The 11,833-nt window shown below is 45.4% G+C and overlaps 1 long non-coding RNA gene across 2 annotated transcripts in view; it reads left to right on the forward strand.

The window, feature by feature from the left end:
• LOC135372105 (uncharacterized) overlaps positions 1 to 6,186 on the forward strand; it is an 87,286-nt gene extending 81,100 nt beyond the window's left edge. Inside the window, exons 5-6 of one of the 2 annotated variants that reach the window (XR_010415823.1) lie at positions 2,318 to 2,402; positions 2,911 to 6,186. This is a non-coding gene — a long non-coding RNA (uncharacterized LOC135372105). Of the gene's footprint in view, positions 1 to 2,317 lie in introns of both variants that reach the window. The other variant, XR_010415822.1, reaches the window with a different exon arrangement.
• The last annotated feature ends 5,647 nt before the right edge of the window (positions 6,187 to 11,833 follow it).

The raw sequence follows: 11,833 nt of genomic DNA on the forward strand, positions 1-11,833 counted from the left end.
TTCTCTTGCATTGAGTTTAGTATATTGCTTTCACGAGTGATCTGTACCATAACACAGGAGCAGGCACCAATTTCCCTTCTGGTCTTGTCAAGGAGTTTGCTTGTCAGTGCAAACCTGGAATAGCCAGGGAATTTGAAGGGTGCAGTTCGGTAGACACACTGACAATATTATATATTACATATTTACAAGATACTCTTAATGTAGTTTCGTTTTGCTACACCACTGCTCTCACTTCCTTCATACAGTTCGTCAGTACTGTCTGGCACTTCATCAACAGTAGCGACTTCGAAGTCGTCACCCCACATCAAACATGCATTGTGCAAGATGCAGGCGCACATGATGAGTGAGACAATAATGTCTGGCTTCCTTGTCTCGAGGTAAAGGAGCCTCCTACAGCTCCCTTTTAAAAGCCCGAGTGCCCTCTCGATTGCCACTCTGGTCTTGGCATGCTTTTTGTTGTACTTCACATGCTGTGGCGTGAGGTTCCTAGTATTCCTATATGGCGTCATGAGATTCTCACTCAGAGTGTAGGCTCCATCACCGACGAGATGGCTCCCGAAAGGGAATGTCTCTGCATTGATGTTCGTAAAAAAATCAGAGCGGCGGTACACCCTTGCATCATGGACGGATCCAGCTTCTCCAGCTGTAAAGTGAAGAAACTTTGCTTCACCATCACAGATGGCCTGTAAAATTACAGAATAAACACCTTTCCTATTGATGTAGGAAAGGTGGTCTTTCTTTGGAGCATTTATCTCAATATGGCATCCATGAATAGCTCCAATGGTGCCCGGGAATCCTGCCTTCGTCCTAAAGCCTTGATTGTGCGATGTGCATCATCTCCTTGTGGCCAGGTAACAAAAGCTGCAGCATGGCCCATCACAGCGACCGCAGTGCAATGCACAATACGGCATGCTGTAGATTTTGACATGCCGAACCTGTCCGCAATAGAGCTGAAAATGAGAATATGTTACAACGAAACCTATAGCAGGTTTCAGGATCTGGCTCTCACCGGAAGCACTCCAGGTTGGCCAGGCACCAGAGGAGGACCAAGACCTGCTTCCCCAGCTCTATCTCAGGCCGTCCCATGGAAAACTGGGCGTCCCTCGAGAACATAGCCACCAATTTCTAGACTGATGACCTCTGAAGCCTGAAGTGGCTCTTGAAGTCATCCAGGCTCAGTGTTGGCACAATGTTCTCTGGGTACCCAAATATCTTGGGATGGGACCTGTAGAAAATCAAATTACTTCATTAGTGAGGACCCAAACACGACCAACATTTATCGTACTACAAAAATTATATAACACAACATATATTGTACACAAACCTTACCCTAGTTTCGGTAGTTTTCGTTAACTCGTGATCGCAACGAACGCGAATGTCACACCCAGTACGTTACTTGAGTGAACAGTTGAACGAAATCAAATAACTCAGGGAAAAGATGCCGACGCCAGGAATCGAATTCTTGGGAGTTGGAGGCTTACGTGTTAGGGTTACGTTACTGATAAAGTAGATAAATGCAGGCGAGCTGGTGGAGGAACTCCATATATACCTACATACCCAAAACTCATGGATTTTTGCGGTATACGCTTACGTTACGTGAGCCTTGCAGTTGAGCTCGCTTTGTTTCAACCAAAAATTAAAACCAGCTTACCTCACAGTCACTTTACTGTTGCTCGGTTCACTGTCATCGTCGTTGAAGAAAAATTGTGCTGCATGCAGCAGAATATGTTCAAAAGCGTCGTCGTCGTCTGCCTCGATTGCTCTGGCCATGTTCGCGTCCGACTACTCGCGCCCGTTCCACAACCTACCCGAGGGTTACCCTACTCCCATGGTCACGTGGTACAACTCTGTCATGTGACCAACTCCTACGCGAGGGTTAGTTGTGGAACGCACCCAAAATGATTACAGGAAGTGGACCCTCAACCTAGCACCTCCAGTGATGCACCCCACATCCCAGGCATGAACACTCAAGCGTGTCCTGAAATACCAACGGCAGCTCCAGCAATTGCAGCCGAGGGGGACGTACAGAGACAGAGAGTGTGCCGCCGCAGGCGCAGGAGGATACCACCTTCTGTGGCAAACCGCATCCTTGAAGTACAAGAGCGGTTGGGACAAGAGGTGGCACAGCTCCGTGAGGTAGTCATATGAATTGGCATAGTTCTGGTCTTGATATTTTATTTGCATTACTGAGCTCGAAACACTAACACTTCATCCACACTGCTACAATGTTGAAGATAATTCCTTCGCTTCCCTATAACTGAGTTCATACACATTCCCTATACCTGTCATGTACTAACAGCAGGCCTGTTTTGTACAGCTCCTGGCACCACTGATCGGCCCCATGACTGAGTTGGTTACACTCATGCTGCACAGAGGGAGGAACAGGGACATGCAAACATAATGTAAGTTCAGCTACATGTCGTGTAGTCGAGTGTCGTGCTAAGATCATCTAACGGCACAACATGCTTGAGCTCGTTTAGTCTTGTGAGGACACACATCAGTGGCAATGTAAATAACTTTGCTTTCAGGCAACTTACTAAAGATGAACGGTCACTTAAGTTGAATTTAATACTTAATTCAGCTTCACTAAACTACGTCACAAGCTAAAGTCTGTAAAAAAGAATTTAGCGCTAATTTCAAGTTCTGTCAAGCCTTGATCTCGGATCAAAGTTAACCTGCGTTGGTGAAACCGGGCCGAAGTTTGCATGTCTAAGCCTTTTTAATGCGTACTAGGAACTACTGCCCTTCTGTGGTGGATACTAACCTTGCGAGTGATCTTGAAAACAATTAAACTTGCAGTATGAGGCTGTCCAGAATAAAATGCTTTCAACTGAATTCTTGAAGTGGGCATTGCAAATACATAGCTATTTATGTGTCTCTGGTATTAATACTTGAAACTCACTCTTATAGAGACAGTACCAAACTAAGCAACGGGGACCTGCCAAGAATGTGTCACGAAGGTCAGAAGGCAGATACATGGTTTGGATGAGGCGCTCTTTATGTTTATGTATGTGTTAAAACTTAAAAGTATCTGTCCACAATTCTATTGTGTATGCGCATTGCCTGAGATGTTGAAGTGTCACGGCTGGGATTATCGGCAGCTCCAAAATCGTCCTCGTCAGATTCCTCATGGTCACTGTCATTTTCTACAGTCATCACGTCAGGCTCCTCTGTTGGCATAGGCAAATTGTAAGAGTGACATATGTTGTGCAGAATGGCACATGCAGTAATGATGTTACAGGCCCTGTCTGGTGCAAAGTGTAAAGTGCGGTAACGCTGCAAGCACCTGAAGCGCATCTTCAACACTCCAAAACACTGCTCGATCCGAACTCTGGTGCTGCTGTGAGCCTTGTTGAATGCTTCCTCTTTGTCTGTTCTAGGAGACCGAAAAGGAGTCATGAGACAGGGCTCAAGTGGGTAACCGAGGTCCCCTGTAAATCATATACAAAGTAACATGTTAACTTCCTTCTGTGATACTCATCCTTTAACCAAATTTTTGAAACCAAACTATTTTCATTGTACACATCTTTTCAACAAGTTTCGTGTTTTTTAAAGACAGTTTCTTCCTTAAAGGGGTTGCGACAGGTCATTCCAGGATATTTGACATAATCGAAAAAGACAGTTCTTTGCACCCATGTCAACCTGCATTGAAAGTTTCACTTAGTATTCTAACATGCAGTGCAATGCATTCATGATGTAATGAACTACATGTGTGAAAGTGTCCCAGCCCCTTTAAGCTGATCCTGTAACAAACATTCGTCTCTTTAAAAACAGATTTTGTACTAAACGGTCCAATCACGACCTACTAGATACTCACGACCTGCGCATTTGCTTCTCGCCCAATGGGACTTCCGTCCGCGCCGGAAGTCGGAGCGTTGACGCCTCGCGCCGCGAGGGGCCGCTAGTAACGTGCCATACCGAGCGCGCTTGTGGTGTGTTCGTATGGGGCGCAGGACGGCTAATTTGCAATTTTGCGGTAATACACTGCTTTTTTCTGCAATATGTGAACATGCTAGGATACCTACAGCACTATATGAGGCTCTACCACATGTCAAGGGGAGACTGTGTCGTTTGGAGGACGTGATATTGTGGTAATGTTGTAGAGGTATTAGCCTATGCAGTACAAATGCCTCCGATGCGGGGAAAAATCAGCAGGAGCACAAGCCTTGCGATTTAGTCATCCTTCCAAGCCCTGTAGGGACCTTATTTTATACGATGGTCATTCTTGAATGATTGTCATGAGAACGGGATTCGCTCATATATGTTAGTATAGCATGCATGTGAGCCACGAAGCGGGGGCATATTTCGTTTATCCGATGAAGTCTGTTTCGTGATATAAAGGAGTGTGAATGTAATGAAAACAGGAGTCGCAAAGCTAGTCAAAAATTAATGGTCTATTTCATTCGACAACTTTGTCCTTCCATTCACAAGATGTGGGTTCGAGGCCTACAGCTGGCTAACCTTTTCAGTGACTTCCTTCTTTCATTGTTCTTAGGCACTTAAGGCTTGTCCTTTCTTTTGTGTTCCAGCCTCAGAACATAAATTTTCATATGACAACATTGCTTGTTTATACATTATTTACAGACAAAGCTCACATTTAAACAAAAAGCTTTCACATATAACATGGCTGCTAATGCATTTACATAGACATTGTTATTTACACAAAACTAACATGAAAACAACACCCATATTTACAGTATTTACATGTTACTTAGAGGCTAATTTGCCTCAAAACCCGTGACCTTTTGTGCATTGTTCATAGGAAGGAGCTCATTATTCACATTTCTTTAACAGTACCAGTTCACTTTCAACACTTTCCTTGACTGAGGTTTTTCTCTAACAATTTTCTCCTTCGCCTGTTTCTTCGTGTTTTCTTTGCACGCATTTGTGAGGCACGGCCTCATGAACTTGGTTAATACCAGCTTCACAAGTGTGTCTGTGTGAGATGGGTTCACAGAGCACTGGAAGAGCTCATTTTTTCTTGCTTCTGGAGGTGCAATCCTGCAAAGAAAATATGGCGCTGTAATAAAGCATTGATAGACCATAGCACCGACATACGTTATAAAACACTTAAAGGGGTGAGGTTTTGCAGGATGGTTGGAAGCATTTCCTGTGCGACCGCTTCCAAGCTCATGATGAATCCCACAAATCTAGCGGTAGGGTAGCTGAGTCCTCCTCTGTCATTATTCAGAATGAGTCCAGTAATCGGGGATGAAGATCCTGCTGCCTCTATTCCCGATAGGCACCAGCGCATTCCATCTTCTCCTTCACAACTCTTGCCAGATAGCCGGCTAGAAGGGCCAGCGTTGCAGTTCGCAACCCATGCTGAGGTTCAGCTGTAACATGAGTAGGATGCATGAAATTTGAGTTTATCCTAAGTGAACGCGACATGCATCATGATTGTCGTTCAACATTATAGCAGAGCATGACGTTGGTAGACAGACCGAAACCGAAACAGATCGGAAAGGGAGAGCTGGGTTCCACAAATTGGCAATTGTTCGCAGCCTACTATTAAAAGAAAAATCGGCCCGAAGGTCGCGTCCCTTTCAGAGACCATCGTAACCCCCTCAGGACCGTGGCTTTCGGGCGCGACCTTGTTCGTCACTAGCTTTGAACGTAGTTCAACTCTACCAAATTCGTGGCGCTGTCAAACACTATGACGTCATTTGTTTACAAACAGGTAGAGGTATATTGCTGTTATCCACTTTTGACAGAGCACTGGGTCCGACGGGAACTCATGTAGCGATGTTCCCTTCACACTCTTGCTTTTACAGCGTGGAACCACGCAATACACCATTGCGGATGGCCTAGCACTGCTGCATGCTGCTGCGTTTCTGCTTAAAAACACTTTAGGACGGCGAAAACCGCGCCGCAAACGCAACTTCCCATGTGATTCGTACGGGAGCGACAGCACAAGTATGGCACGCTATTAGCGCCACGGAGCAGCAGCGGCGGGCGCGCGAACTGCGAAACAGCGGCGCTGGGGAGAGCGCGAATGGCATGATCGTGGAAGTACCTAGTAGGTCGTGGGTCCAATGTGCATTACTGGTATCTTTACTTTCTTCAATGTTGCTCAAGTATGTTGAAGCGTGTTTATTCTGTTATTAAAGCATATTTAAGTGTGTTCATTCCACGTTTGCAAGTTATCACCACATTCATTTACTGTTTGTATTACAATTTCGTTATTATTTCACAGTCAAATAAACAGTGTATATTCTTCTACTGTGCATCATCTTGCAGTGTGAGCTTGAAATTACCTAGTAGCCACTCTCCCTTTGCAAAAAGGACTGAGGCCCTCTGGCGTATCCTGCACAAGCTCCAGATGGCAGCATCGTGGCAGCTTCCTGGGTATCTTGCATTAATGTGGAGTATCCGTCGACTTGCATCGCAGATCTGTTCATATATAGAAGTCTTTGTAGCACTGCTCATACGTCTTTAAACATGCTCCTTGAAATTACACACTGTAATTGATTCCATATTTACCTACCCCCAGAACGTTCAATGCATGATACCCTTTATGGCAGTACTAGTTGCCATCAGTGAAGCGTGGATCTGCCGTGCTTGGTGCGATGATTGAGACTGCCGTCCCATCAACTGCGTCTGCATGAAAGGTAGCATTATGAATAAGCGATACAATGTGGTTGCATGGTGTTCATGCTATGTTACGTACCAAGACAACCAGGCAGGCCTTTTATATCATAGAATCCACGCTTCACAGCCATCTTTTCTTCAGGGGTTGAAGGAAATCGCAAGTAGCTGGGAGCCAGGTTTTTTTATGATGGCCATGCTGACCGCATGAATGGCCTCTGAAACCGGTCGCTTTGTCGTTGCAAAATACTCCTCATGAGCGATGTTGTCGAGAAAGGCGCCGGTTCCATAGAATCGCAGTGCCATCAGAACCCTCTGTTCCACGGAAAGCGTGGCGGAACGCCACTGCTGTGCTGTAAATGAAATACATTTTCTGTCAACGCGGGTTTACTACATTCAGAGCCCAGCAAGTTGCGCGAAACCTATCCGCGATATTCTGTCCTCCTTCTCTCCTCTTCTACCCCCTAGCTATAATGCGAATTAATGCGAGGTCCGGCACAGAGGAGGAAACAAAGTAAAATATTGCAGAATCCCGCTGGCTGGACAAAGAAGATAATTTCGTCATTGAATGGAGTAAAAGAAGAAGAGGAGGCCAATCTCCGCTTACGGCCATTCGCTACACATGTAATCATTCGTGCCTTTACCCCGCGAGACAACTCATTGTACGCGTATATGCAATCACATTTCGCTGCATTATTCATACTGCATTACCTATTGATTGATGGTTAAATGATACAACGACTACAACTTCTAATACAACTGCGTAATACGTAATACAAAAAGGTAACACGTACGTCGTTTCAAGTCTTCCGAAACTGCTTTGCAGACTTCTCGAGTTGCATCTTTTGAGAGCCGGAAGTGTGCAACGAACTTATCATCTGACAGGGCTGTGAATGCGTCAGTATGTGGACGAAACACGCGAACCACATCATCTTCACCAATGCCCACATCTGAGAAATATGCATAGAGCTCGGCCATCTTTGAGCTCTCGCGACTCTTAGGCGGCAACCGCATGGAGCAACTTTTGCCAACTGAATCGGGCCAACGGAGCGCCAACTCAGCGTGAACGGAACGGTATAGAAGCTATGCAACCGCATGGAACAGAATGTCTACGTTGAGGTTGTCATGGTGAAGCGTCGGCCTAGCGTTTACCCCCGCTTGTTGCACGCGAAGTGGCAATGCTTATTGTAGTAAACTGCTGTACGCATTGTTTAGTAACATAAATGATACTTTAGCGGTTCTTGAAAAAGTACGGTGCTAATAACATCTAGAAATCAGGTGTTTACAAGAAATTTTGAGATACGAAGAGAATGTTGGCTTATGAGTGTTTCTAGCAATGCTCACTAAAGAAATATCAGACTGCATTTTTGTTACCGTTATCTCCTCACACATTTCCGATTTGCCATGTGCCACAAATAATATTTTGATTGATAGAAGAGAGAGGAGGACGCTGACATAAAATCTTTGCTGTGTTTGATAATTTTTGTGTCAGTCCCTATCTCCTCCGTGTCTCTGGTTCCTCCTTCTTCTAATATTTTGATGTTTCATTTAGTCACCTTCTGCTTGCACACACCTTGCCACCTCCTGCCAAAGGATATATTTTAAGTTCCAAAGGGGTGGCCTCCATATTAATATATCCACGTCGAAGTCCGCGCAACGGGCCATCTGCGTGTCCTTCTAGGAGGCAGGGCGAAGAGAGCAAAGCCCGAAATGAAAAAAAAAAAAAAAAAGGCGGTCACAGGCATGGTCACAGGTGACTTTGTCACGTGCTTGTGGCATTTCCTGTGAAGCGTGTTTTCATTGGCGCACACGGTTCCGTTGGGTGGCGTCACTTCCTCTCCTCAGACTAAATATCTATCCTTGGCAGAAACCGGCTCATCGGTCCGTCGTCTATTGTTCGCTTAGTAGGCCACCGTTCCTTTCAAGTTCTGCTGCCATTCAGTTGGCAAAAGTGCTCCATGCGGTTGCCGCCATACTGACGACAAATGACGCTAAAATTTCCGTCGTCTGTCACTCTCACCCTGATGACGGTAACCGAGGAGCGCAGCGACGGTGTGAAAGTGGCCAGCAACGCCGCTTTAGCTGCACGTGACGACGAGGGTCACGCGGACGCTCCGTTGCTCTGGCAGCGGTGACGAGCAGTGCTCACCTGCGAACGCCAACAACGCGCCCCTGGCTTTGTTTGACACATCTCCTTGTGCACACGATGATGCAAACCTTGACGTGAGTTCACTGATACGGCTGTGGCAAATGCGCGTGTTTGGTAAGACCGCTGCTGACAGAAGTTGATCCGCTTTCCCCCAACAAACTTCGCGATAACGGAATTGGAGTGCGCGGCGGCGTTATTGTCAACATTCATCAACAAACTGCGAGCATTGCCTAGGGATGTCATCGCTGTCCTAGCATGATGCTCTTAGGAGATGTCTGGGATGACAGTGTGTTCTTGGGGTGCTTGAGCCTTTTGTAGCGGCTTCCATCAGTGGTAGCACCTCTGCTGTCATAGCCTAAGTGCAGGCAATGTGCCCAATGAGGGTTGTATTCGTCTAAGAGTTGTGACGGAGATCCTACAAATTGTCCAGTTACTTATTTAGTTGTGGTGTGTGTAGATGAGAGTAGTACAAGGGGAGGGGAGGAACAGTCTGTACAAACGTGCAAGAGATGCTGAAACTGCTCGAGGTGCAAACTGTGGAAGATTATTCATACATGGGACAAAGGGGCATTTACAGCAAACTACACAGAGTGTTCAACGAAACCGCATGGGACACCATTATGTTGGTGATGGTCAACCTGAATCACTGAATCCAAGGATTTTCCCAGAATCCATAGTGCCCTCCTAAGATAGCCCCAAAAATGCCTAAAAAGAGGGTACTAACCTCGAGGGTTGTCATCAGTGCAAAAATATCAAACAGCTGGTCGAGGGTTTCGTAGCCCTGGACCACTTGCATTACCTTCTGGTTAATCGACTCGATACGATTGTCTGTCTTATGTGAACCTTAGAGTCCTGCAACGCACTGTGCCGTATTGGGTGCCAGTGCTTTTCAAAGTATGCTGTCACCTTGTTGCGGTTTTTGCTCATAAGCCGCCTCTGGAGTTCTTGGTACATTTCTTCTGACTTGGCGTAGCACATGCCTGCAGGATCTCGAGGATGTTAGTCCGCATAGCTGCAATGATTGCCATGTTCTGGGCTGTCACCTCTCTTCTGAAGGTGCACGAAACATGGAAAAGGGAAATATATGCATCTGCGTTTGGAAACAACTCCTGCAGCACCTTTCTTTTTGTAAAGTCTTAGTCTGTTATAGGTAATATTGCAAGTCCAGAAAAAAGCACTCTGGACACAGTGAGTCTTAAGTCTTTGGAAGAGCGTCCTCAGTGTTGCCTCATCCTCTGCAGCGCGCACGAAAAAAAGAAAAACAACAAAAACAAACACACAAAACACAAACAATCAATCACTTCTGTGTATCTTCAACACAAGTGTGTGCATCTTCAACACAAGCAATGTATAGTGGCGTACGCCTGTCGTTGGTCTTGTGTATTGTGTCTACAAACACAATTTTAGGCTAGGCCTCAAACGATTGTCTCATGTCATAGTCCATGTAAGGTATTCCATACAGTTCATTCGTGTCTGTGGCAAGTACATGTAATATGCCACCAGCATGTCTTGCAAGCGTGGCAATGGTTTCAAGTGTACAGCTGCTGGCCGTGGCTTGGGTCTTGACGTTCCACAGATCCCGCATAAGGACAACTTTCCCACGCTGTTTGAGATAGTCCTGTACCATCTTCTGGTTAGCCTTCAACCTCAACATCTTTTTTGCTTCGTCGAGATCAGCGCCTTTCAGCCGCCTTTGTTTTGGAAGCTGTTGCTACTGTTTAGTGCTGCAGTGGAAACATACGAGGCTGAAAAGGCTCATCAGAATCGATATGAGAAAAACAAATTACTTTCACAGTCGCGTATCTAGTAAGTACTTTGCAAGCAACAGTCACTACCAGTGCTCGAGTTCACACAGTGGGCGCTATGCAGCGAATAAAACTTTAAGATCTTGCAGCAGAGATGCAATTTTGACTTCTTGCCGTATAGTATTACTAGCACTGTCACAATTACAGCTGAAGTTTAAAAAAAAAACATTAAACAATCTCTGAGAGCAAGTTTCTCTTCACCTGAAAGACGAAACATCAGACACGTTGTTAACCGCTTGCATGTATTTCCTGTGGTGTGTACAGATACAAGTTAATGGTCTGGTTATTTATAAGAAAGTGGTGTGTCACGAGACCGGTGTCGCACAGTGTGCAAGGTGTTCTTATGTGAGTGTATGTCTTCACCCAAGTAGCAGCTTTGTGTGCAGATATTAGTGAAATTCACATTTATGTTTTAGTGCAGAGTTAAGAGAGGCTCCTAAGTGCTCTTGAACCCATTATTGCTATGCATGTTGAACCTACATCGGTAAATGAGCTATTCGCCAGGTATATGCTAAAGAAAAATGGATACCTTGCTACATATTTAACAAAGTAACATCGTCAAAGTTCTTACTAAAGCTGTTTTGCAAGCTATAATAGCTTTCCCAGGCGACACAAACGGATCCGAGGGATGTTTCTGCGATGTCGTTGCGGACGTCCGGATATGCGAAATGACAGACGTCCCAGTGATGTGCGAAACTCATCCGACGCACATCCCCAAAGCGTCAAAATGAAACTACCAGGGATGTCGCTCGCGACTTCTAATGAACGTGTGGAGGACTTATTTCGGATATCGAGGCTACACTGGAGGGTGGCTTCCCCTTGGAGCCTATGAGCTCTCCAGGAATGCAATTTTCATGTGTTAGCATGCTAAAAGCATACAGCAGGCATACCCCAGAAAATGTAAAATATGCTTTATTAAATGTAAAACATAACTTCAATGTTACAAAATCACTTCACCTTGCCTTGAAATTGGTGATTAATATTGTGAGGATGACACACAGCTGCACGTATCAAGGGTATAGCGTGTGAGAAGATTTCCAGACCCATTGCAAAACGTTATTAAAAATCGTACATAACAACAATCAGAATGTAAATTGGCACAAAGCTGTAGTTCTGCCAGAATTTTTATTTGAGCTTGACACCAGTGCTCTACCTTCAAGGTGATAGGAGTTACAAACTACAGAAAATCAGGGCTCCTCTTCCGCTTATCGTGTGTCCGCACACACCAAAAGGGAGTGACCTCTGAAGAAAGGAGAGTCAAATAGTACAGCATGCCACGGTGAGATGTGAC

The sequence above is a fragment of the Ornithodoros turicata genome, unplaced genomic scaffold (assembly GCF_037126465.1).
Source record: "Ornithodoros turicata isolate Travis unplaced genomic scaffold, ASM3712646v1 Chromosome13, whole genome shotgun sequence".
Taxonomy (NCBI): domain Eukaryota; kingdom Metazoa; phylum Arthropoda; class Arachnida; order Ixodida; family Argasidae; genus Ornithodoros; species Ornithodoros turicata.